This window comes from Euprymna scolopes, chromosome 18 (assembly GCF_053919585.1).
Source record: "Euprymna scolopes isolate OS-2025 chromosome 18, ASM5391958v1, whole genome shotgun sequence".
NCBI classification, from domain to species: Eukaryota; Metazoa; Mollusca; class Cephalopoda; order Sepiida; family Sepiolidae; genus Euprymna; species Euprymna scolopes.
In genome coordinates, this window is record NC_136499.1 from 127532591 (window position 1) to 127550114 (window position 17524).

Consider the following 17524-nt stretch of genomic DNA (forward strand, 5'->3'; position numbering starts at 1 on the left):
AAAAATGCGTTCGATTTTAATGTAAAATGTTAGGTAAAAATAACAAATAAAGTATCATTAAATTATCAGATTTGGTAAATAAATATTGAAATTGTAATAGTTAAAATTATGGCACTTCTTCGCTTACGGCCATATCACGTTGAAAACACCGGTTCTCGTCCGATCCCCGAAGTTAAGCAACGTAGAGCCTGGTCAGTACTTAGATGGGTGACCGCTTGGGAATACCAGGTGCTGTAAGCATTTCCCCTGAATTTTTGGAAAAACTCATAAAAATGCGTTCGATTTTAATGTAAAATATTAGATAAAAAAACAAAAAACAAAATATCATTACATTATCAGATTTGGTAAATAAATATTGAAATTGTAATAGTTAAAATTATGGCACGTCTTCGCTTACGGCCATATCACGTTGAAAACACCGGTTCTCGTCCGATCCCCGAAGTTAAGCAACGTAGAGCCTGGTCAGTACTTAGATGGGTGACCGCTTGGGAATACCAGGTGCTGTAAGCATTTCCCCTGAATTTTTGGAAAAACTCATAAAAATGCGTTCGATTTTAATGTAAAATATTAGGTAAAAAAAAACAAATAAAGTATCATTAAATTATCAGATTTGGTAAATAAATATTGAAATTGTAATAGTTAAAATTATCGCACTTCTTCTCTTACGGCCATATCACGTTGAAAACACCGGTTCTCGTCCGATCCCCGATGTTAAGCAACGTAGAGCCTGGTCAGTACTTAGATGGGTGACCGCTTGGGAATACCAGGTGCTGTAAGCATTTCCCCTGAATTTTTGGAAAAACTCATAAAAATGCGTTCGATTTTAATGTAAAATATTAGATAAAAAAACAAAAAACAAAATATCATTACATTATCAGATTTGGTAAATAAATATTAAAATTGTAATAGTTAAAATTATGGCACGTCTTCGCTTACGGCCATATCACGTTGAAAACACCGGTTCTCGTCCGATCCCCGAAGTTAAGCAACGTAGAGCCTGGTCAGTACTTAGATGGGTGACCGCTTGGGAATACCAGGTGCTGTAAGCATTTCCCCTGAATTTTTGGAAAAACTCATAAAAATGCGTTCGATTTTAATGTAAAATATTAGGTAAAAAGAAACAAATAAAGTATCATTAAATTATCAGATTTGGTAAATAAATATTGAAATTGTAATAGTTAAAATTATCGCACTTCTTCGCTTACGGCCATATCACGTTGAAAACACCGGTTCTCGTCCGATCCCCGATATTAAGCAACGTAGAGCCTGGTCAGTACTTAGATGGGTGACCGCTTGGGAATACCAGGTGCTGTAAGCATTTCCCCTGAATTTTTGGAAAAACTCATAAAAATGCGTTCGATTTTAATGTAAAATATTAGATAAAAAAAACAAAAAACAAAATATCATTACATTATCAGATTTGGTAAATAAATATTAAAATTGTAATAGTTAAAGTTATGGCACGTCTTCGCTTACGGCCATATCACGTTGAAAACACCGGTTCTCGTCCGATCCCCGAAGTTAAGCAACGTAGAGCCTGGTCAGTACTTAGATGGGTGACCGCTTGGGAATACCAGGTGCTGTAAGCATTTCCCCTGAATTTTTGGAAAAACTCATAAAAATGCGTTCGATTTTAATGTAAAATATTAGATAAAAAAACAAAAAACAAAATATCATTACATTATCAGATTTGGTAAATAAATATTGAAATTGTAATATTTAAAATTATGGCATGTCTTCGCTTACGGCCATATCACGTTGAAAACACCGGTTCTCGTCCGATCCCCGAAGTTAAGCAACGTAGAGCCTGGTCAGTACTTAGATGGGTGACCGCTTGGGAATACCAGGTGCTGTAAGCATTTCCCCTGAATTTTTGGAAAAACTCATAAAAATGCGTTCGATTTTAATGTAAAATATTAGATAAAAAAAACAAAAAACAAAATATTACATTATCAGATTTGGTAAATAAATATTAAAAATGTAATAGTTAAAATTATGGCACGTCTTCGCTTACGGCCATATCACGTTGAAAACACCGGTTCTCGTCCGATCCCCGAAGTTAAGCAACGTAGAGCCTGGTCAGTACTTAGATGGGTGACCGCTTGGGAATACCAGGTGCTGTAAGCATTTCCCCTGAATTTTTGGAAAAACTCATAAAAATGCGTTCGAATTTAATGTAAAATATTAGATAAAAAAACAAAAAACAAAATATCATTACATTATCAGATTTGGTAAATAAATATTGAAATTGTAATAGTTAAAATTATGGCACGTCTTCGCTTACGGCCATATCACGTTGAAAACACCGGTTCTCGTCCGATCCCCGAAGTTAAGCAACGTAGAGCCTGGTCAGTACTTAGATGGGTGACCGCTTGGGAATACCAGGTGCTGTAAGCATTTCCCCTGAATTTTTGGAAAAACTCATAAAAATGCGTTCGATTTTAATGTAAAATATTAGGTAAAAAAAACAAATAAAGTATCATTAAATTATCAGATTTGGTAAATAAATATTACAATTGTAATAGTTAAAATTATGGCACTTCTTCGCTTACGGCCATATCACGTTGAAAACACCGGTTCTCGTCCGATCCCCGAAGTTAAGCAACGTAGAGCCTGGTCAGTACTTAGATGGGTGACCGCTTGGGAATACCAGGTGCTGTAAGCATTTCCCCTGAATTTTTGGAAAAACTCATAAAAATGCGTTCGATTTTAATGTAAAATATTAGATAAAAAAACAAAAAACAAAATATCATTACATTATCAGATTTTGTAAATAAATATTGAAATTGTAATAGTTAAAATTATGGCACGTCTTCGCTTACGGCCATATCACGTTGAAAACACCGGTTCTCGTCCGATCCCCGAAGTTAAGCAACGTAGAGCCTGGTCAGTACTTAGATGGGTGACCGCTTGGGAATACCAGGTGCTGTAAGCATTTCCCCTGAATTTTTGGAAAAACTCATAAAAATGCGTTCGATTTTAATGTAAAATATTAGGTAAAAAGAAACAAATAAAGTATCATGAAATTATCAGATTTGGTAAATAAATATTGAAATTGTAATAGTTAAAATTATCGCACTTCTTCGCTTACGGCCATATCACGTTGAAAACACCGGTTCTCGTCCGATCCCCGATATTAAGCAACGTAGAGCCTGGTCAGTACTTAGATGGGTGACCGCTTGGGAATACCAGGTGCTGTAAGCATTTCCCCTGAATTTTTGGAAAAACTCATAAAAATGCGTTCGATTTTAATGTAAAATATTAGATAAAAAAAAACAAAAAACAAAATATCATTACATTATCAGATTTGGTAAATAAATATTAAAATTGTAATAGTTAAAGTTATGGCACGTCTTCGCTTACGGCCATATCACGTTGAAAACACCGGTTCTCGTCCGATCCCCGAAGTTAAGCAACGTAGAGCCTGGTCAGTACTTAGATGGGTGACCGCTTGGGAATACCAGGTGCTGTAAGCATTTCCCCTGAATTTTTGGAAAAACTCATAAAAATGCGTTCGATTTTAATGTAAAATATTAGATAAAAAAACAAAAAACAAAATATCATTACATTATCAGATTTGGTAAATAAATATTGAAATTGTAATAGTTAAAATTATGGCATGTCTTCGCTTACGGCCATATCCCGTTGAAAACACCGGTTCTCGTCCGATCCCCGAAGTTAAGCAACGTAAAGCCTGGTCAGTACTTAGATGGGTGACCGCTTGGGAATACCAGGTGCTGTAAGCATTTCCCCTGAATTTTTGGAAAAACTCATAAAAATGCGTTCGATTTTAATGTAAAATATTAGATAAAAAAAACAAAAAACAAAATATCATTACATTATCAGATTTGGTAAATAAATATTAAAAATGTAATAGTTAAAATTATGGCACGTCTTCGCTTACGGCCATATCACGTTGAAAACACCGGTTCTCGTCCGATCCCCGAAGTTAAGCAACGTAGAGCCTGGTCAGTACTTAGATGGGTGACCGCTTGGGAATACCAGGTGCTGTAAGCATTTCCCCTGAATTTTTGGAAAAACTCATAAAAATGCGTTCGATTTTAATGTAAAATATTAGGTAAAAAAAACAAAAAACAAAATATCATTACATTATCAGATTTGGTAAATAAATATTGAAATTGTAATAGTTAAAATTATGGCACGTCTTCGCTTACGGCCATATCACGTTGAAAACACCGGTTCTCGTCCGATCCCCGAAGTTAAGCAACGTAGAGCCTGGTCAGTACTTAGATGGGTGACCGCTTGGGAATACCAGGTGCTGTAAGCATTTCCCCTGAATTTTTGGAAAAACTCATAAAAATGCGTTCGATTTTAATGTAAAATAATTGATAAAAAAACAAAAAACAAAATATCATTACATTATCAGATTTTGTAAATAAATATTGAAATTGTAATAGTTAAAATTATGGCACGTCTTCGCTTACGGCCATATCACGTTGAAAACACCGGTTCTCGTCCGATCCCCGAAGTTAAGCAACGTAGAGCCTTGTCAGTACTTAGATGGGTGACCGCTTGGGAATACCAGGTGCTGTAAGCATTTCCCCTGAATTTTTGGAAAAACTCATAAAAATGCGTTCGATTTTAATGTAAAATATTAGGTAAAAATAACAAATAAAGTATCATTAAATTATCAGATTTGGTAAATAAATATTGAAATTGTAATAGTTAAAATTATGGCACTTCTTCGCTTACGGCCATATCACGTTGAAAACACCGGTTCTCGTCCGATCCCCGAAGTTAAGCAACGTAGAGCCTGGTCAGTACTTAGATGGGTGACCGCTTGGGAATACCAGGTGCTGTAAGCATTTCCCCTGAATTTTTGGAAAAACTCATAAAAATGCGTTCGATTTTAATGTAAAATATTAGATAAAAAAACAAAAAACAAAATATCATTACATTATCAGATTTGGTAAATAAATATTGAAATTGTAATAGTTAAAATTATGGCATGTCTTCGCTTACGGCCATATCACGTTGAAAACACCGGTTCTCGTCCGATCCCCGAAGTTAAGCAACGTAGAGCCTGGTCAGTACTTAGATGGGTGACCGCTTGGGAATACCAGGTGCTGTAAGCATTTCCCCTGAATTTTTGGAAAAACTCATAAAAATGCGTTCGATTTTAATGTAAAATATTAGATAAACAAAACAAAAAACAAAATATCATTACATTATCAGATTTGGTAAATAAATATTAAAAATGTAATAGTTAAAATTATGGCACGTCTTCGCTTACGGCCATATCACGTTGAAAACACCGGTTCTCGTCCGATCCCCGAAGTTAAGCAACGTAGAGCCTGGTCAGTACTTAGATGGGTGACCGCTTGGGAATACCAGGTGCTGTAAGCATTTCCCCTGAATTTTTGGAAAAACTCATAAAAATGCGTTCGAATTTAATGTAAAATATTAGATAAAAAAACAAAAAACAAAATATCATTACATTATCAGATTTGGTAAATAAATATTGAAATTGTAATAGTTAAAATTATGGCACGTCTTCGCTTACGGCCATATCACGTTGAAAACACCGGTTCTCGTCCGATCCCCGAAGTTAAGCAACGTAGAGCCTGGTCAGTACTTAGATGGGTGACCGCTTTGGAATACCAGGTGCTGTAAGCATTTCCCCTGAATTTTTGGAAAAACTCATAAAAATGCGTTCGATTTTAATGTAAAATATTAGGTAAAAAAAACAAATAAAGTATCATTAAATTATCAGATTTGGTAAATAAATATTGAAATTGTAATAGTTAAAATTATGGCACTTCTTCGCTTACGGCCATATCACGTTGAAAACACCGGTTCTCGTCCGATCCCCGAAGTTAAGCAACGTAGAGCCTGGTCAGTACTTAGATGGGTGACCGCTTGGGAATACCAGGTGCTGTAAGCATTTCCCCTGAATTTTTGGAAAAACTCATAAAAATGCGTTCGATTTTAATGTAAAATATTAGATAAAAAAACAAAAAACAAAATATCATTACATTATCAGATTTGGTAAATAAATATTGAAATTGTAATAGTTAAAATTATGGCACGTCTTCGCTTACGGCCATATCACGTTGAAAACACCGGTTCTCGTCCGATCCCCGAAGTTAAGCAACGTAGAGCCTGGTCAGTACTTAGATGGGTGACCGCTTGGGAATACCAGGTGCTGTAAGCATTTCCCCTGAATTTTTGGAAAATCTCATAAAAATGCGTTCGATTTTAATGTAAAATATTAGGTAAAAAGAAACAAATAAAGTATCATTAAATTATCAGATTTGGTAAATAAATATTGAAATTGTAATAGTTAAAATTATCGCACTCCTTCGCTTACGGCCATATCACGTTGAAAACACCGGTTCTCGTCCGATCCCCGATATTAAGCAACGTAGAGCCTGGTCAGTACTTAGATGGGTGACCGCTTGGGAATACCAGGTGCTGTAAGCATTTCCCCTGAATTTTTGGAAAAACTCATAAAAATGCGTTCGATTTTAATGTAAAATATTAGATAAAAAAAAACAAAAAACAAAATATCATTACATTATCAGATTTGGTAAATAAATATTAAAATTGTAATAGTTAAAGTTATGGCACGTCTTCGCTTACGGCCATATCACGTTGAAAACACCGGTTCTCGTCCGATCCCCGAAGTTAAGCAACGTAGAGCCTGGTCAGTACTTAGATGGGTGACCGCTTGGGAATACCAGGTGCTGTAAGCATTTCCCCTGAATTTTTGGAAAAACTCATAAAAATGCGTTCGATTTTAATGTAAAATATTAGAACAAAAAACAAAATATCATTACATTATCAGATTTGGTAAATAAATATTGAAATTGTAATAGTTAAAATTATGGCATGTCTTCGCCTACGGCCATATCACGTTGAAAACACCGGTTCTCGTCCGATCCCCGAAGTTAAGCAACGTAGAGCCTGGTCAGTACTTAGATGGGTGACCGCTTGGGAATACCAGGTGCTGTAAGCATTTCCCCTGAATTTTTGGAAAAACTCATAAAAATGCGTTCGATTTTAATGTAAAATATTAGATAAAAAAAAACAAAAAACAAAATATCATTACATTATCAGATTTGGTAAATAAATATTAAAAATGTAATAGTTAAAATTATGGCACGTCTTCGCTTACGGCCATATCACGTTGAAAACACCGGTTCTCGTCCGATCCCCGAAGTTAAGCAACGTAGAGCCTGGTCAGTACTTAGATGGGTGACCGCTTGGGAATACCAGGTGCTGTAAGCATTTCCCCTGAATTTTTGGAAAAACTCATAAAAATGCGTTCGATTTTAATGTAAAATATTAGGTAAAAAAAAACAAAAAACAAAATATCATTACATTATCAGATTTGGTAAATAAATATTGAAATTGTAATAGTTAAAATTATGGCACGTCTTCGCTTACGGCCATATCACGTTGAAAACACCGGTTCTCGTCCGATCCCCGAAGTTAAGCAACGTAGAGCCTGGTCAGTACTTAGATGGGTGACCGCTTGGGAATACCAGGTGCTGTAAGCATTTCCCCTGAATTTTTGGAAAAACTCATAAAAATGCGTTCGATTTTAATGTAAAATAATTGATAAAAAAACAAAAAACAAAATATCATTACATTATCAGATTTGGTAAATAAATATTGAAATTGTAATAGTTAAAATTATGGCACGTCTTCGCTTACGGCCATATCACGTTGAAAACACCGGTTCTCGTCCGATCCCCGAAGTTAAGCAACGTAGAGCCTTGTCAGTACTTAGATGGGTGACCGCTTGGGAATACCAGGTGCTGTAAGCATTTCCCCTGAATTTTTGGAAAAACTCATAAAAATGCGTTCGATTTTAATGTAAAATATTAGATAAAAAAAACAAAAAACAAAATATCATTACATTATCAGATTTGGTAAATAAATATTAAAATTGTAATAGTTAAAATTATGGCACGTCTTCGCTTACGGCCATATCACGTTGAAAACACCGGTTCTCGTCCGATCCCCGAAGTTAAGCAACGTAGAGCCTGGTCAGTACTTAGATGGGTGACCGCTTGGGAATACCAGGTGCTGTAAGCATTTCCCCTGAATTTTTGGAAAAACTCATAAAAATGCGTTCGATTTTAATGTAAAATATTAGATAAAAAAACAAAAAACAAAATATCATTACATTATCAGATTTGGTAAATAAATATTGAAATTGTAATAGTTAAAATTATGGCACGTCTTCGCTTACGGCCATATCACGTTGAAAACACCGGTTCTCGTCCGATCCCCGAAGTTAAGCAACGTAGAGCCTGGTCAGTACTTAGATGGGTGACCGCTTGGGAATACCAGGTGCTGTAAGCATTTCCCCTGAATTTTTGGAAAAACTCATAAAAATGCGTTCGATTTTAATGTAAAATATTAGGTAAAAAAAACAAATAAAGTATCATTAAATTATCAGATTTGGTAAATAAATATTGAAATTGTAATAGTTAAAATTATGGCACGTCTTCGCTTACGGCCATATCACGTTGAAAACACCGGTTCTCGTCCGATCCCCGAAGTTAAGCAACGTAGAGCCTGGTCAGTACTTAGATGGGTGACCGCTTGGGAATACCAGGTGCTGTAAGCATTTCCCCTGAATTTTTGGAAAAACTCATAAAAATGCGTTCGATTTTAATGTAAAATATTAGATAAAAAAACAAAAAACAAAATATCATTACATTATCAGATTTGGTAAATAAATATTGAAATTGTAATAGTTAAAATTATGGCACGTCTTCGCTTACGGCCATATCACGTTGAAAACACCGGTTCTCGTCCGATCCCCGAAGTTAAGCAACGTAGAGCCTGGTCAGTACTTAGATGGGTGACCGCTTGGGAATACCAGGTGCTGTAAGCATTTCCCCTGAATTTTTGGAAAAACTCATAAAAATGCGTTCGATTTTAATGTAAAATATTAGGTAAAAAAAAAACAAATAAAGTATCATTAAATTATCAGATTTGGTAAATAAATATTGAAATTGTAATAGTTTAAATTATCGCACTTCTTCTCTTACGGCCATATCACGTTGAAAACACCGGTTCTCGTCCGATCCCCGATATTAAGCAACGTAGAGCCTGGTCAGTACTTAGATGGGTGACCGCTTGGGAATACCAGGTGCTGTAAGCATTTCCCCTGAATTTTTGGAAAAACTCATAAAAATGCGTTCGATTTTAATGTAAAATATTAGATAAAAAAAACAAAAAACAAAATATCATTACATTATCAGATTTGGTAAATAAATATTGTAATTGTAATAGTTAAAATTATGGCACGTCTTCGCTTACGGCCATATCACGTTGAAAACACCGGTTCTCGTCCGATCCCCGAAGTTAAGCAACGTAGAGCCTGGTCAGTACTTAGATGGGTGACCGCTTGGGAATACCAGGTGCTGTAAGCATTTCCCCTGAATTTTTGGAAAAACTCATAAAAATGCGTTCGATTTTAATGTAAAATATTAGGTAAAAAAAACAAATAAAGTATCATTAAATTATCAGATTTGGTAAATAAATATTGAAATTGTAATAGTTAAAATTATGGCACTTCTTCGCTTACGGCCATATCACGTTGAAAACACCGGTTCTCGTCCGATCCCCGATATTAAGCAACGTAGAGCCTGGTCAGTACTTAGATGGGTGACCGCTTGGGAATACCAGGTGCTGTAAGCATTTCCCCTGAATTTTTGGAAAAACTCATAAAAATGCGTTCGATTTTAATGTAAAATATTAGATAAAAAAACAAAAAACAAAATATCATTACATTATCAGATTTGGTAAATAAATATTGAAATTGTAATAGTTAAAATTATGGCACGTCTTCGCTTACGGCCATATCACGTTGAAAACACCGGTTCTCGTCCGATCCCCGAAGTTAAGCAACGTAGAGCCTGGTCAGTACTTAGATGGGTGACCGCTTGGGAATACCAGGTGCTGTAAGCATTTCCCCTGAATTTTTGGAAAAACTCATAAAAATGCGTTCGATTTTAATGTAAAATATTAGGTAAAAAAAAACAAAAAACAAAATATCATTACATTATCAGATTTGGTAAATAAATATTGAAATTGTAATAGTTAAAATTATGGCACGTCTTCGCTTACGGCCATATCACGTTGAAAACACCGGTTCTCGTCCGATCCCCGAAGTTAAGCAACGTAGAGCCTGGTCAGTACTTAGATGGGTGACCGCTTGGGAATACCAGGTGCTGTAAGCATTTCCCCTGAATTTTTGGAAAAACTCATAAAAATGCGTTCGATTTTAATGTAAAATAATTGATAAAAAACAAAAAACAAAATATCATTACATTATCAGATTTTGTAAATAAATATTGAAATTGTAATAGTTAAAATTATGGCACGTCTTCGCTTACGGCCATATCACGTTGAAAACACCGGTTCTCGTCCGATCCCCGAAGTTAAGCAACGTAGAGCCTTGTCAGTACTTAGATGGGTGACCGCTTGGGAATACCAGGTGCTGTAAGCATTTCCCCTGAATTTTTGGAAAAACTCATAAAAATGCGTTCGATTTTAATGTAAAATATTAGATAAAAAAAACAAAAAACAAAATATAATTACATTATCAGATTTGGTAAATAAATATTAAAATTGTAATAGTTAAAATTATGGCACGTCTTCGCTTACGGCCATATCACGTTGAAAACACCGGTTCTCGTCCGATCCCCGAAGTTAAGCAACGTAGAGCCTGGTCAGTACTTAGATGGGTGACCGCTTGGGAATACCAGGTGCTGTAAGCATTTCCCCTGAATTTTTGGAAAAACTCATAAAAATGCGTTCGATTTTAATGTAAAATATTAGATAAAAAAACAAAAAACAAAATATCATTACATTATCAGATTTGGTAAATAAATATTGAAATTGTAATAGTTAAAATTATGGCACGTCTTCGCTTACGGCCATATCACGTTGAAAACACCGGTTCTCGTCCGATCCCCGAAGTTAAGCAACGTAGAGCCTGGTCAGTACTTAGATGGGTGACCGCTTGGGAATACCAGGTGCTGTAAGCATTTCCCCTGAATTTTTGGAAAAACTCATAAAAATGCGTTCGATTTTAATGTAAAATATTAGGTAAAAAAAACAAATAAAGTATCATTAAATTATCAGATTTGGTAAATAAATATTGAAATTGTAATAGTTAAAATTATGGCACGTCTTCGCTTACGGCCATATCACGTTGAAAACAGCGGTTCTCGTCCGATCCCCGAAGTTAAGCAACGTAGAGCCTGGTCAGTACTTAGATGGGTGACCGCTTGGGAATACCAGGTGCTGTAAGCATTTCCCCTGAATTTTTGGAAAAACTCATAAAAATGCGTTCGATTTTAATGTAAAATATTAGATAAAAAAACAAAAAACAAAATATCATTACATTATCAGATTTGGTAAATAAATATTGAAATTGTAATAGTTAAAATTATGGCACGTCTTCGCTTACGGCCATATCACGTTGAAAACACCGGTTCTCGTCCGATCCCCGAAGTTAAGCAACGTAGAGCCTGGTCAGTACTTAGATGGGTGACCGCTTGGGAATACCAGGTGCTGTAAGCATTTCCCCTGAATTTTTGGAAAAACTCATAAAAATGCGTTCGATTTTAATGTAAAATATTAGGTAAAAAAAAAACAAATAAAGTATCATTAAATTATCAGATTTGGTAAATAAATATTGAAATTGTAATAGTTTAAATTATCGCACTTCTTCTCTTACGGCCATATCACGTTGAAAACACCGGTTCTCGTCCGATCCCCGATATTAAGCAACGTAGAGCCTGGTCAGTACTTAGATGGGTGACCGCTTGGGAATACCAGGTGCTGTAAGCATTTCCCCTGAATTTTTGGAAAAACTCATAAAAATGCGTTCGATTTTAATGTAAAATATTAGATAAAAAAAACAAAAAACAAAATATCATTACATTATCAGATTTGGTAAATAAATATTGAAATTGTAATAGTTAAAATTATGGCACGTCTTCGCTTACGGCCATATCACGTTGAAAACACCGGTTCTCGTCCGATCCCCGAAGTTAAGCAACGTAGAGCCTGGTCAGTACTTAGATGGGTGACCGCTTGGGAATACCAGGTGCTGTAAGCATTTCCCCTGAATTTTTGGAAAAACTCATAAAAATGCGTTCGATTTTAATGTAAAATATTAGGTAAAAAAAACAAATAAAGTATCATTAAATTATCAGATTTGGTAAATAAATATTGAAATTGTAATAGTTAAAATTATGGCACTTCTTCGCTTACGGCCATATCACGTTGAAAACACCGGTTCTCGTCCGATCCCCGATATTAAGCAACGTAGAGCCTGGTCAGTACTTAGATGGGTGACCGCTTGGGAATACCAGGTGCTGTAAGCATTTCCCCTGAATTTTTGGAAAAACTCATAAAAATGCGTTCGATTTTAATGTAAAATATTAGATAAAAAAACAAAAAACAAAATATCATTACATTATCAGATTTGGTAAATAAATATTGAAATTGTAATAGTTAAAATTATGGCACGTCTTCGCTTACGGCCATATCACGTTGAAAACACCGGTTCTCGTCCGATCCCCGAAGTTAAGCAACGTAGAGCCTGGTCAGTACTTAGATGGGTGACCGCTTGGGAATACCAGGTGCTGTAAGCATTTCCCCTGAATTTTTGGAAAAACTCATAAAAATGCGTTCGATTTTAATGTAAAATATTAGGTAAAAAGAAACAAATAAAGTATCATTAAATTATCAGATTTGGTAAATAAATATTGAAATTGTAATAGTTAAAATTATCGCACTTCTTCGCTTACGGCCATATCACGTTGAAAACACCGGTTTTCGTCCGATCCCCGATATTAAGCAACGTAGAGCCTGGTCAGTTCTTAGATGGGTGACCGCTTGGGAATACCAGGTGCTGTAAGCATTTCCCCTGAATTTTTGGAAAAACTCATAAAAATGCGTTCGATTTTAATGTAAAATATTAGATAAAAAAACAAAAAACAAAATATCATTACATTATCAGATTTGGTAAATAAATATTGAAATTGTAATAGTTAAAATTATGGCACGTCTTCGCTTACGGCCATATCACGTTGAAAACACCGGTTCTCGTCCGATCCCCGAAGTTAAGCAACGTAGAGCCTGGTCAGTACTTAGATGGGTGACCGCTTGGGAATACCAGGTGCTGTAAGCATTTCCCCTGAATTTTTGGAAAAACTCATAAAAATGCGTTCGATTTTAATGTAAAATATTAGGTAAAAAAAACAAATAAAATATCATTACATTATCAGATTTGGTAAATAAATATTGAAATTGTAATAGTTAAAATTATGGCACGTCTTCGCTTACGGCCATATCACGTTGAAAACACCGGTTCTCGTCCGATCCCCGAAGTTAAGCAACGTAGAGCCTGGTCAGTACTTAGATGGGTGACCGCTTGGGAATACCAGGTGCTGTAAGCATTTCCCCTGAATTTTTGGAAAAACTCATAAAAATGCGTTCGATTTTAATGTAAAATATTAGATAAAAAAACAAAAAACAAAATATCATTACATTATCAGATTTGGTAAATAAATATTGAAATTGTAATAGTTAAAATTATGGCACGTCTTCGCTTACGGCCATATCACGTTGAAAACACCGGTTCTCGTCCGATCCCCGAAGTTAAGCAACGTAGAGCCTGGTCAGTACTTAGATGGGTGACCGCTTGGGAATACCAGGTGCTGTAAGCATTTCCCCTGAATTTTTGGAAAAACTCATAAAAATGCGTTCGATTTTAATGTAAAATATTAGATAAAAAAAACAAAATATCATTACATTATCAGATTTGGTAAATAAATATTAAAAATGTAATAGTTAAAATTATGGCACGTCTTCGCTTACGGCCATATCACGTTGAAAACACCGGTTCTCGTCCGATCCCCGAAGTTAAGCAACGTAGAGCCTGGTCAGTACTTAGATGGGTGACCGCTTGGGAATACCAGGTGCTGTAAGCATTTCCCCTGAATTTTTGGAAAAACTCACAAAAATGCGTTCGATTTTAATGTAAAATATTAGGTAAAAAAAACAAAAAACAAAATATCATTACATTATCAGATTTGGTAAATAAATATTGAAATTGTAATAGTTAAAATTATGGCACGTCTTCGCTTACGGCCATATCACGTTGAAAACACCGGTTCTCGTCCGATCCCCGAAGTTAAGCAACGTAGAGCCTGGTCAGTACTTAGATGGGTGACCGCTTGGGAATACCAGGTGCTGTAAGCATTTCCCCTGAATTTTTGGAAAAACTCATAAAAATGCGTTCGATTTTAATGTAAAATATTAGATAAAAAAAACAAAAAACAAAATATCATTACATTATCAGATTTGGTAAATAAATATTGAAATTGTAATAGTTAAAATTATGGCACGTCTTCGCTTACGGCCATATCACGTTGAAAACACCGGTTCTCGTCCGATCCCCGAAGTTAAGCAACGTAGAGCCTGGTCAGTACTTAGATGGGTGACCGCTTGGGAATACCAGGTGCTGTAAGCATTTCCCCTGAATTTTTGGAAAAACTCATAAAAATGCGTTCGATTTTAATGTAAAATATTAGGTAAAAAAAAACAAATAAAGTATCATTAAATTATCAGATTTGGTAAATAAATATTGAAATTGTAATAGTTAAAATTATCGCACTTCTTCTCTTACGGCCATATCACGTTGAAAACACCGGTTCTCGTCCGATCCCCGATATTAAGCAACGTAGAGCCTGGTCAGTACTTAGATGGGTGACCGCTTGGGAATACCAGGTGCTGTAAGCATTTCCCCTGAATTTTTGGAAAAACTCATAAAAATGCGTTCGATTTTAATGTAAAATATTAGATAAAAAAACAAAAAACAAAATATCATTACATTATCAGATTTGGTAAATAAATATTGAAATTGTAATAGTTAAAATTATGGCACGTCTTCGCTTACGGCCATATCACGTTGAAAACACCGGTTCTCGTCCGATCCCCGAAGTTAAGCAACGTAGAGCCTGGTCAGTACTTAGATGAGTGACCGCTTGGGAATACCAGGTGCTGTAAGCATTTCCCCTGAATTTTTGGAAAAACTCATAAAAATGCGTTCGATTTTAATGTAAAATATTAGGTAAAAAAAACAAATAAAGTATCATTAAATTATCAGATTTGGTAAATAAATATTGAAATTGTAATAGTTAAAATTATGGCACGTCTTCGCTTACGGCCATATCACGTTGAAAACACCGGTTCTCGTCCGATCCCCGAAGTTAAGCAACGTAGAGCCTGGTCAGTACTTAGATGGGTGACCGCTTGGGAATACCAGGTGCTGTAAGCATTTCCCCTGAATTTTTGGAAAAACTCATAAAAATGCGTTCGATTTTAATGTAAAATATTAGGTAAAAAAAAAACAAATAAAGTATCATTAAATTATCAGATTTGGTAAATAAATATTGAAATTGTAATAGTTAAAATTATCGCACTTCTTCTCTTACGGCCATATCACGTTGAAAACACCGGTTCTCGTCCGATCCCCGATATTAAGCAACGTAGAGCCTGGTCAGTACTTAGATGGGTGACCGCTTGGGAATACCAGGTGCTGTAAGCATTTCCCCTGAATTTTTGGAAAAACTCATAAAAATGCGTTCGATTTTAATGTAAAATATTAGGTAAAAAAAACAAATAAAATATCATTAAATTATAAGATTTGGTAAATAAATATTGAAATTGTAATAGTTAAAATTATGGCACTTCTTCGCTTACGGCCATATCACGTTGAAAACACCGGTTCTCGTCCGATCCCCGAAGTTAAGCAACGTAGAGCCTGGTCAGTACTTAGATGGGTGACCGCTTGGGAATACCAGGTGCTGTAAGCATTTCCCCTGAATTTTTGGAAAAACTCATAAAAATGCGTTCGATTTTAATGTAAAATATTAGGTAAAAAAAAACAAATAAAGTATCATTAAATTATCAGATTTGGTAAATAAATATTGAAATTGTAATAGTTAAAATTATCGCACTTCTTCTCTTACGGCCATATCACGTTGAAAACACCGGTTCTCGTCCGATCCCCGATATTAAGCAACGTAGAGCCTGGTCAGTACTTAGATGGGTGACCGCTTGGGAATACCAGGTGCTGTAAGCATTTCCCCTGAATTTTTGGAAAAACTCATAAAAATGCGTTCGATTTTAATGTAAAATATTAGATAAAAAAAACAAAAAACAAAATATCATTACATTATCAGATTTGGTAAATAAATATTGAAATTGTAATAGTTAAAATTATGGCACGTCTTCGCTTACGGCCATATCACGTTGAAAACACCGGTTCTCGTCCGATCCCCGAAGTTAAGCAACGTAGAGCCTGGTCAGTACTTAGATGAGTGACCGCTTGGGAATACCAGGTGCTGTAAGCATTTCCCCTGAATTTTTGGAAAAACTCATAAAAATGCGTTCGATTTTAATGTAAAATATTAGGTAAAAAAAACAAATAAAGTATCATTAAATTATCAGATTTGGTAAATAAATATTGAAATTGTAATAGTTAAAATTATGGCACGTCTTCGCTTACGGCCATATCACGTTGAAAACACCGGTTCTCGTCCGATCCCCGAAGTTAAGCAACGTAGAGCCTGGTCAGTACTTAGATGGGTGACCGCTTGGGAATACCAGGTGCTGTAAGCATTTCCCCTGAATTTTTGGAAAAACTCATAAAAATGCGTTCGATTTTAATGTAAAATATTAGGTAAAAAAAAAACAAATAAAGTATCATTAAATTATCAGATTTGGTAAATAAATATTGAAATTGTAATAGTTAAAATTATCGCACTTCTTCTCTTACGGCCATATCACGTTGAAAACACCGGTTCTCGTCCGATCCCCGATATTAAGCAACGTAGAGCCTGGTCAGTACTTAGATGGGTGACCGCTTGGGAATACCAGGTGCTGTAAGCATTTCCCCTGAATTTTTGGAAAAACTCATAAAAATGCGTTCGATTTTAATGTAAAATATTAGGTAAAAAAAACAAATAAAATATCATTAAATTATCAGATTTGGTAAATAAATATTGAAATTGTAATAGTTAAAATTATGGCACTTCTTCGCTTACGGCCATATCACGTTGAAAACACCGGTTCTCGTCCGATCCCCGAAGTTAAGCAACGTAGAGCCTGGTCAGTACTTAGATGGGTGACCGCTTAGGAATACCAGGTGCTGTAAGCATTTCCCCTGAATTTTTGGAAAAACTCATAAAAATGTCGTTCGATTTTAATGTAAAATATTAGAAAAAAAAACAAAAAACAAAATATCATTACATTATCAGATTTGGTAAATAAATATTGAAATTGTAATAGTTAAAATTATGGCACGTCTTCGCTTACGGCCATATCACGTTGAAAACACCGGTTCTCGTCCGATCCCCGAAGTTAAGCAACGTAGAGCCTGGTCAGTACTTAGATGGGTGACCGCTTGGGAATACCAGGTGCTGTAAGCATTTCCCCTGAATTTTTGGAAAAACTCATA

At 35.3% G+C, this 17524-nt stretch overlaps 64 non-coding genes and 1 pseudogene across 64 annotated transcripts; all 65 read left to right on the plus strand.

Moving 5' to 3' along the window:
* Positions 1–121: 121 nt before the first annotated feature.
* On the plus strand, positions 122–240 carry LOC145298127 (5S ribosomal RNA). Its single transcript, XR_013870411.1, has one exon. It is a non-coding gene; the product is annotated as a 5S ribosomal RNA (ribosomal RNA).
* A 151-nt stretch (positions 241–391) lies between these two features.
* Positions 392–510, plus strand: LOC145298128 (5S ribosomal RNA). The gene has a single exon (XR_013870412.1). It is a non-coding gene; the product is annotated as a 5S ribosomal RNA (ribosomal RNA).
* Positions 511–660: 150 nt separating this feature from the next.
* Positions 661–779, plus strand: LOC145300635 (5S ribosomal RNA). Its single transcript, XR_013872849.1, has one exon. It is a non-coding gene; the product is annotated as a 5S ribosomal RNA (ribosomal RNA).
* A 151-nt stretch (positions 780–930) lies between these two features.
* On the plus strand, positions 931–1049 carry LOC145298130 (5S ribosomal RNA). The gene has a single exon (XR_013870414.1). It is a non-coding gene; the product is annotated as a 5S ribosomal RNA (ribosomal RNA).
* A 150-nt stretch (positions 1050–1199) lies between these two features.
* Positions 1200–1318, plus strand: LOC145300866 (5S ribosomal RNA). Its single transcript, XR_013873076.1, has one exon. It is a non-coding gene; the product is annotated as a 5S ribosomal RNA (ribosomal RNA).
* Positions 1319–1470: 152 nt separating this feature from the next.
* LOC145298131 (5S ribosomal RNA) lies at positions 1471–1589 on the plus strand. Its single transcript, XR_013870415.1, has one exon. It is a non-coding gene; the product is annotated as a 5S ribosomal RNA (ribosomal RNA).
* A 151-nt stretch (positions 1590–1740) lies between these two features.
* On the plus strand, positions 1741–1859 carry LOC145298132 (5S ribosomal RNA). The gene has a single exon (XR_013870416.1). It is a non-coding gene; the product is annotated as a 5S ribosomal RNA (ribosomal RNA).
* Positions 1860–2008: 149 nt separating this feature from the next.
* LOC145298133 (5S ribosomal RNA) lies at positions 2009–2127 on the plus strand. The gene has a single exon (XR_013870417.1). It is a non-coding gene; the product is annotated as a 5S ribosomal RNA (ribosomal RNA).
* Positions 2128–2278: 151 nt separating this feature from the next.
* Positions 2279–2397, plus strand: LOC145298134 (5S ribosomal RNA). The gene has a single exon (XR_013870418.1). It is a non-coding gene; the product is annotated as a 5S ribosomal RNA (ribosomal RNA).
* A 149-nt stretch (positions 2398–2546) lies between these two features.
* LOC145298136 (5S ribosomal RNA) lies at positions 2547–2665 on the plus strand. The gene has a single exon (XR_013870420.1). It is a non-coding gene; the product is annotated as a 5S ribosomal RNA (ribosomal RNA).
* Positions 2666–2816: 151 nt separating this feature from the next.
* LOC145298137 (5S ribosomal RNA) lies at positions 2817–2935 on the plus strand. The gene has a single exon (XR_013870421.1). It is a non-coding gene; the product is annotated as a 5S ribosomal RNA (ribosomal RNA).
* A 150-nt stretch (positions 2936–3085) lies between these two features.
* On the plus strand, positions 3086–3204 carry LOC145300867 (5S ribosomal RNA). Its single transcript, XR_013873077.1, has one exon. It is a non-coding gene; the product is annotated as a 5S ribosomal RNA (ribosomal RNA).
* A 153-nt stretch (positions 3205–3357) lies between these two features.
* Positions 3358–3476, plus strand: LOC145298138 (5S ribosomal RNA). The gene has a single exon (XR_013870422.1). It is a non-coding gene; the product is annotated as a 5S ribosomal RNA (ribosomal RNA).
* Positions 3477–3627: 151 nt separating this feature from the next.
* On the plus strand, positions 3628–3746 carry LOC145300658 (5S ribosomal RNA). The gene has a single exon (XR_013872872.1). It is a non-coding gene; the product is annotated as a 5S ribosomal RNA (ribosomal RNA).
* Positions 3747–3898: 152 nt separating this feature from the next.
* Positions 3899–4017, plus strand: LOC145298139 (5S ribosomal RNA). Its single transcript, XR_013870423.1, has one exon. It is a non-coding gene; the product is annotated as a 5S ribosomal RNA (ribosomal RNA).
* Positions 4018–4169: 152 nt separating this feature from the next.
* Positions 4170–4288, plus strand: LOC145298140 (5S ribosomal RNA). Its single transcript, XR_013870424.1, has one exon. It is a non-coding gene; the product is annotated as a 5S ribosomal RNA (ribosomal RNA).
* A 151-nt stretch (positions 4289–4439) lies between these two features.
* Positions 4440–4558, plus strand: LOC145300526 (5S ribosomal RNA). The gene has a single exon (XR_013872743.1). It is a non-coding gene; the product is annotated as a 5S ribosomal RNA (ribosomal RNA).
* Positions 4559–4707: 149 nt separating this feature from the next.
* On the plus strand, positions 4708–4826 carry LOC145298142 (5S ribosomal RNA). Its single transcript, XR_013870426.1, has one exon. It is a non-coding gene; the product is annotated as a 5S ribosomal RNA (ribosomal RNA).
* A 151-nt stretch (positions 4827–4977) lies between these two features.
* On the plus strand, positions 4978–5096 carry LOC145298143 (5S ribosomal RNA). Its single transcript, XR_013870427.1, has one exon. It is a non-coding gene; the product is annotated as a 5S ribosomal RNA (ribosomal RNA).
* Positions 5097–5248: 152 nt separating this feature from the next.
* LOC145298144 (5S ribosomal RNA) lies at positions 5249–5367 on the plus strand. The gene has a single exon (XR_013870428.1). It is a non-coding gene; the product is annotated as a 5S ribosomal RNA (ribosomal RNA).
* A 151-nt stretch (positions 5368–5518) lies between these two features.
* On the plus strand, positions 5519–5637 carry LOC145299880 (5S ribosomal RNA). Its single transcript, XR_013872122.1, has one exon. It is a non-coding gene; the product is annotated as a 5S ribosomal RNA (ribosomal RNA).
* A 149-nt stretch (positions 5638–5786) lies between these two features.
* LOC145298145 (5S ribosomal RNA) lies at positions 5787–5905 on the plus strand. Its single transcript, XR_013870429.1, has one exon. It is a non-coding gene; the product is annotated as a 5S ribosomal RNA (ribosomal RNA).
* Positions 5906–6056: 151 nt separating this feature from the next.
* On the plus strand, positions 6057–6175 carry LOC145298146 (5S ribosomal RNA). The gene has a single exon (XR_013870430.1). It is a non-coding gene; the product is annotated as a 5S ribosomal RNA (ribosomal RNA).
* A 150-nt stretch (positions 6176–6325) lies between these two features.
* On the plus strand, positions 6326–6444 carry LOC145300868 (5S ribosomal RNA). Its single transcript, XR_013873078.1, has one exon. It is a non-coding gene; the product is annotated as a 5S ribosomal RNA (ribosomal RNA).
* Positions 6445–6597: 153 nt separating this feature from the next.
* On the plus strand, positions 6598–6716 carry LOC145298147 (5S ribosomal RNA). The gene has a single exon (XR_013870431.1). It is a non-coding gene; the product is annotated as a 5S ribosomal RNA (ribosomal RNA).
* Positions 6717–6860: 144 nt separating this feature from the next.
* LOC145300049 (5S ribosomal RNA) lies at positions 6861–6979 on the plus strand. Its single transcript, XR_013872286.1, has one exon. It is a non-coding gene; the product is annotated as a 5S ribosomal RNA (ribosomal RNA).
* Positions 6980–7132: 153 nt separating this feature from the next.
* Positions 7133–7251, plus strand: LOC145298148 (5S ribosomal RNA). The gene has a single exon (XR_013870432.1). It is a non-coding gene; the product is annotated as a 5S ribosomal RNA (ribosomal RNA).
* Positions 7252–7404: 153 nt separating this feature from the next.
* Positions 7405–7523, plus strand: LOC145298149 (5S ribosomal RNA). Its single transcript, XR_013870433.1, has one exon. It is a non-coding gene; the product is annotated as a 5S ribosomal RNA (ribosomal RNA).
* Positions 7524–7674: 151 nt separating this feature from the next.
* Positions 7675–7793, plus strand: LOC145300527 (5S ribosomal RNA). Its single transcript, XR_013872744.1, has one exon. It is a non-coding gene; the product is annotated as a 5S ribosomal RNA (ribosomal RNA).
* A 152-nt stretch (positions 7794–7945) lies between these two features.
* Positions 7946–8064, plus strand: LOC145298150 (5S ribosomal RNA). The gene has a single exon (XR_013870434.1). It is a non-coding gene; the product is annotated as a 5S ribosomal RNA (ribosomal RNA).
* Positions 8065–8215: 151 nt separating this feature from the next.
* Positions 8216–8334, plus strand: LOC145298151 (5S ribosomal RNA). The gene has a single exon (XR_013870435.1). It is a non-coding gene; the product is annotated as a 5S ribosomal RNA (ribosomal RNA).
* A 149-nt stretch (positions 8335–8483) lies between these two features.
* Positions 8484–8602, plus strand: LOC145298153 (5S ribosomal RNA). The gene has a single exon (XR_013870437.1). It is a non-coding gene; the product is annotated as a 5S ribosomal RNA (ribosomal RNA).
* A 151-nt stretch (positions 8603–8753) lies between these two features.
* On the plus strand, positions 8754–8872 carry LOC145298154 (5S ribosomal RNA). Its single transcript, XR_013870438.1, has one exon. It is a non-coding gene; the product is annotated as a 5S ribosomal RNA (ribosomal RNA).
* A 151-nt stretch (positions 8873–9023) lies between these two features.
* Positions 9024–9142, plus strand: LOC145301140 (5S ribosomal RNA). Its single transcript, XR_013873341.1, has one exon. It is a non-coding gene; the product is annotated as a 5S ribosomal RNA (ribosomal RNA).
* A 152-nt stretch (positions 9143–9294) lies between these two features.
* On the plus strand, positions 9295–9413 carry LOC145298155 (5S ribosomal RNA). The gene has a single exon (XR_013870439.1). It is a non-coding gene; the product is annotated as a 5S ribosomal RNA (ribosomal RNA).
* Positions 9414–9562: 149 nt separating this feature from the next.
* LOC145300869 (5S ribosomal RNA) lies at positions 9563–9681 on the plus strand. The gene has a single exon (XR_013873079.1). It is a non-coding gene; the product is annotated as a 5S ribosomal RNA (ribosomal RNA).
* Positions 9682–9832: 151 nt separating this feature from the next.
* Positions 9833–9951, plus strand: LOC145298156 (5S ribosomal RNA). The gene has a single exon (XR_013870440.1). It is a non-coding gene; the product is annotated as a 5S ribosomal RNA (ribosomal RNA).
* Positions 9952–10104: 153 nt separating this feature from the next.
* Positions 10105–10223, plus strand: LOC145298157 (5S ribosomal RNA). Its single transcript, XR_013870441.1, has one exon. It is a non-coding gene; the product is annotated as a 5S ribosomal RNA (ribosomal RNA).
* A 150-nt stretch (positions 10224–10373) lies between these two features.
* On the plus strand, positions 10374–10492 carry LOC145300528 (5S ribosomal RNA). Its single transcript, XR_013872745.1, has one exon. It is a non-coding gene; the product is annotated as a 5S ribosomal RNA (ribosomal RNA).
* A 152-nt stretch (positions 10493–10644) lies between these two features.
* LOC145298158 (5S ribosomal RNA) lies at positions 10645–10763 on the plus strand. Its single transcript, XR_013870442.1, has one exon. It is a non-coding gene; the product is annotated as a 5S ribosomal RNA (ribosomal RNA).
* A 151-nt stretch (positions 10764–10914) lies between these two features.
* LOC145298159 (5S ribosomal RNA) lies at positions 10915–11033 on the plus strand. Its single transcript, XR_013870443.1, has one exon. It is a non-coding gene; the product is annotated as a 5S ribosomal RNA (ribosomal RNA).
* A 149-nt stretch (positions 11034–11182) lies between these two features.
* LOC145300309 (5S ribosomal RNA) lies at positions 11183–11301 on the plus strand. Its single transcript, XR_013872538.1, has one exon. It is a non-coding gene; the product is annotated as a 5S ribosomal RNA (ribosomal RNA).
* Positions 11302–11452: 151 nt separating this feature from the next.
* Positions 11453–11571, plus strand: LOC145298160 (5S ribosomal RNA). Its single transcript, XR_013870444.1, has one exon. It is a non-coding gene; the product is annotated as a 5S ribosomal RNA (ribosomal RNA).
* Positions 11572–11722: 151 nt separating this feature from the next.
* On the plus strand, positions 11723–11841 carry LOC145301141 (5S ribosomal RNA). The gene has a single exon (XR_013873342.1). It is a non-coding gene; the product is annotated as a 5S ribosomal RNA (ribosomal RNA).
* Positions 11842–11993: 152 nt separating this feature from the next.
* On the plus strand, positions 11994–12112 carry LOC145298161 (5S ribosomal RNA). Its single transcript, XR_013870445.1, has one exon. It is a non-coding gene; the product is annotated as a 5S ribosomal RNA (ribosomal RNA).
* A 149-nt stretch (positions 12113–12261) lies between these two features.
* On the plus strand, positions 12262–12380 carry LOC145300870 (5S ribosomal RNA). The gene has a single exon (XR_013873080.1). It is a non-coding gene; the product is annotated as a 5S ribosomal RNA (ribosomal RNA).
* A 151-nt stretch (positions 12381–12531) lies between these two features.
* On the plus strand, positions 12532–12650 carry LOC145298162 (5S ribosomal RNA). Its single transcript, XR_013870446.1, has one exon. It is a non-coding gene; the product is annotated as a 5S ribosomal RNA (ribosomal RNA).
* Positions 12651–12800: 150 nt separating this feature from the next.
* Positions 12801–12919, plus strand: LOC145301347 (5S ribosomal RNA; annotated as a pseudogene).
* A 151-nt stretch (positions 12920–13070) lies between these two features.
* LOC145298164 (5S ribosomal RNA) lies at positions 13071–13189 on the plus strand. Its single transcript, XR_013870448.1, has one exon. It is a non-coding gene; the product is annotated as a 5S ribosomal RNA (ribosomal RNA).
* Positions 13190–13338: 149 nt separating this feature from the next.
* Positions 13339–13457, plus strand: LOC145298165 (5S ribosomal RNA). Its single transcript, XR_013870449.1, has one exon. It is a non-coding gene; the product is annotated as a 5S ribosomal RNA (ribosomal RNA).
* A 151-nt stretch (positions 13458–13608) lies between these two features.
* Positions 13609–13727, plus strand: LOC145298166 (5S ribosomal RNA). The gene has a single exon (XR_013870450.1). It is a non-coding gene; the product is annotated as a 5S ribosomal RNA (ribosomal RNA).
* Positions 13728–13872: 145 nt separating this feature from the next.
* LOC145298167 (5S ribosomal RNA) lies at positions 13873–13991 on the plus strand. Its single transcript, XR_013870451.1, has one exon. It is a non-coding gene; the product is annotated as a 5S ribosomal RNA (ribosomal RNA).
* Positions 13992–14143: 152 nt separating this feature from the next.
* LOC145298168 (5S ribosomal RNA) lies at positions 14144–14262 on the plus strand. Its single transcript, XR_013870452.1, has one exon. It is a non-coding gene; the product is annotated as a 5S ribosomal RNA (ribosomal RNA).
* A 152-nt stretch (positions 14263–14414) lies between these two features.
* Positions 14415–14533, plus strand: LOC145298169 (5S ribosomal RNA). Its single transcript, XR_013870453.1, has one exon. It is a non-coding gene; the product is annotated as a 5S ribosomal RNA (ribosomal RNA).
* A 150-nt stretch (positions 14534–14683) lies between these two features.
* LOC145301142 (5S ribosomal RNA) lies at positions 14684–14802 on the plus strand. The gene has a single exon (XR_013873343.1). It is a non-coding gene; the product is annotated as a 5S ribosomal RNA (ribosomal RNA).
* Positions 14803–14953: 151 nt separating this feature from the next.
* Positions 14954–15072, plus strand: LOC145300398 (5S ribosomal RNA). Its single transcript, XR_013872622.1, has one exon. It is a non-coding gene; the product is annotated as a 5S ribosomal RNA (ribosomal RNA).
* Positions 15073–15221: 149 nt separating this feature from the next.
* Positions 15222–15340, plus strand: LOC145298170 (5S ribosomal RNA). The gene has a single exon (XR_013870454.1). It is a non-coding gene; the product is annotated as a 5S ribosomal RNA (ribosomal RNA).
* Positions 15341–15491: 151 nt separating this feature from the next.
* LOC145301143 (5S ribosomal RNA) lies at positions 15492–15610 on the plus strand. Its single transcript, XR_013873344.1, has one exon. It is a non-coding gene; the product is annotated as a 5S ribosomal RNA (ribosomal RNA).
* A 149-nt stretch (positions 15611–15759) lies between these two features.
* Positions 15760–15878, plus strand: LOC145298171 (5S ribosomal RNA). Its single transcript, XR_013870455.1, has one exon. It is a non-coding gene; the product is annotated as a 5S ribosomal RNA (ribosomal RNA).
* A 150-nt stretch (positions 15879–16028) lies between these two features.
* Positions 16029–16147, plus strand: LOC145301144 (5S ribosomal RNA). Its single transcript, XR_013873345.1, has one exon. It is a non-coding gene; the product is annotated as a 5S ribosomal RNA (ribosomal RNA).
* A 152-nt stretch (positions 16148–16299) lies between these two features.
* On the plus strand, positions 16300–16418 carry LOC145300399 (5S ribosomal RNA). Its single transcript, XR_013872623.1, has one exon. It is a non-coding gene; the product is annotated as a 5S ribosomal RNA (ribosomal RNA).
* A 149-nt stretch (positions 16419–16567) lies between these two features.
* Positions 16568–16686, plus strand: LOC145298172 (5S ribosomal RNA). The gene has a single exon (XR_013870456.1). It is a non-coding gene; the product is annotated as a 5S ribosomal RNA (ribosomal RNA).
* A 151-nt stretch (positions 16687–16837) lies between these two features.
* LOC145301145 (5S ribosomal RNA) lies at positions 16838–16956 on the plus strand. Its single transcript, XR_013873346.1, has one exon. It is a non-coding gene; the product is annotated as a 5S ribosomal RNA (ribosomal RNA).
* A 149-nt stretch (positions 16957–17105) lies between these two features.
* On the plus strand, positions 17106–17224 carry LOC145299726 (5S ribosomal RNA). The gene has a single exon (XR_013871974.1). It is a non-coding gene; the product is annotated as a 5S ribosomal RNA (ribosomal RNA).
* Positions 17225–17376: 152 nt separating this feature from the next.
* On the plus strand, positions 17377–17495 carry LOC145298173 (5S ribosomal RNA). The gene has a single exon (XR_013870457.1). It is a non-coding gene; the product is annotated as a 5S ribosomal RNA (ribosomal RNA).
* The last annotated feature ends 29 nt before the right edge of the window (positions 17496–17524 follow it).